Genomic DNA, 1,387 nt, shown 5'->3' with positions numbered 1-1,387 from the left:
GTCTGAAGGCCCGACCTAATCTAATCCCCTAAAAGGCAATTCTTTCATGTAGGAAGTCTTTGCCACTTCACTTCTGCCCGGCTTCTTTTCTCCTCCATTGCCTGGGAAGGTGGGGGGGGGGGCGGGGGGAGAACTCCCCTCCCCCATTTAGAATGGAGTAAATATCTTCTGATCATCCCTCCTTCCAACCTCCAGAGTTCTTGAAATGAAAACTCACAGTTTGGGATTCTGGATTAGTGGCCTGCTTGGCATCCAGCAGTTAGTGAATACATCCCCAGTTTCTATTTACATAGGATTTTCCCATAATGCCAAGGTAGGTGGTTATTAAGGAGGAGAGCCATTCTGAGGAATCCTAAGGTGGTTCCTGCCAGAATCCTTAGTAGGATTCAGTCCAATGCAAGAGGCTTTGCCTGTCACAAGGTCTTGAATTCAAATTTGGGTTCATTAATTGTTTTACAAGTGTTTCAGCAGCCAGGCTGTTTGGTGTGGGCCCTTAGGCACTAGATTTCTTTTACTGAAGACAGAGTAAGAGGAAATAAGAAGGCCCCGCTACAGGAGGGGTTGAGATGAGATACCAGGAATGGTTTCCTGGTTCTTGCGGAGTTCTGTACAAAGATGATGCGGTCCTGCCTGCTCTGGTGGACTCCGTCTGGAAAGCTTTAAGCTTGGAAGAAACCCCCACAGGCCAGGGAGATGGAGAGAGGCACGAGGGGGAAGGCCACAGGGATGAAGACATACCAGGACCACCAAGTTAAGGCGACTGGGGAGAGGAACGGGATCCCGTGGCAACTCAGAGCAGACCTTGAACTTTTCCCTTCACACGAAGGCAGGAGCACAAGGTGTGAGGGTCTGTCTGGTCTGGGGCTGGGTTTCGGAGGGTGGATGGCTTCGGTCGGCCACGGCACACGGGTTCCCCGAGGCAGAGAGAGAGGGGCGGGGGGGGGTTGCGGCGGGGGGACTCGACCCCTCCCCCTCCCGCCCCACCAGGGGCGCACGGGCGGCTAGGCACCCGCGGATCCACGAAGCCACACGCACACACACCGAAACTCAAAACACACACCGGGGAAGGCCCCCAGCCGCCCACACGGAGCGCTGCGGCCGCCCGCGCGCCAGGCACTCTGTAAACACGCACTCGCACCCCCCGCGCGGGGCACACGCGCCGCCGCTCGTCCCGGGCGCCCGGGTGCGTGCGCTCGCCCTCGGCGCCTGTGTCTGCGTGTGCCCCCGGCTCCCCCGCGCTCCTCGGGGAGGGGGAGGAGGGGCTGCGCGGAGTGAGAGACGAGCCGGCAGGCCGAGGAGGGAGGGCGCGCAGGGAGGGGGGCCGGCCGGGGGAGGAGGAGAGAGCAGAGGAGGCGGCCCCGGCGGCGGCGGCGGCGGCGGCGGCGGC

This window comes from Herpailurus yagouaroundi, unplaced genomic scaffold (assembly GCF_014898765.1).
Source record: "Herpailurus yagouaroundi ecotype Mexico unplaced genomic scaffold, PumYag 166, whole genome shotgun sequence".
In the NCBI taxonomy this organism is placed as follows: Eukaryota; Metazoa; Chordata; class Mammalia; order Carnivora; family Felidae; genus Herpailurus; species Herpailurus yagouaroundi.
This window is presented reverse-complemented; position numbering follows the sequence as displayed.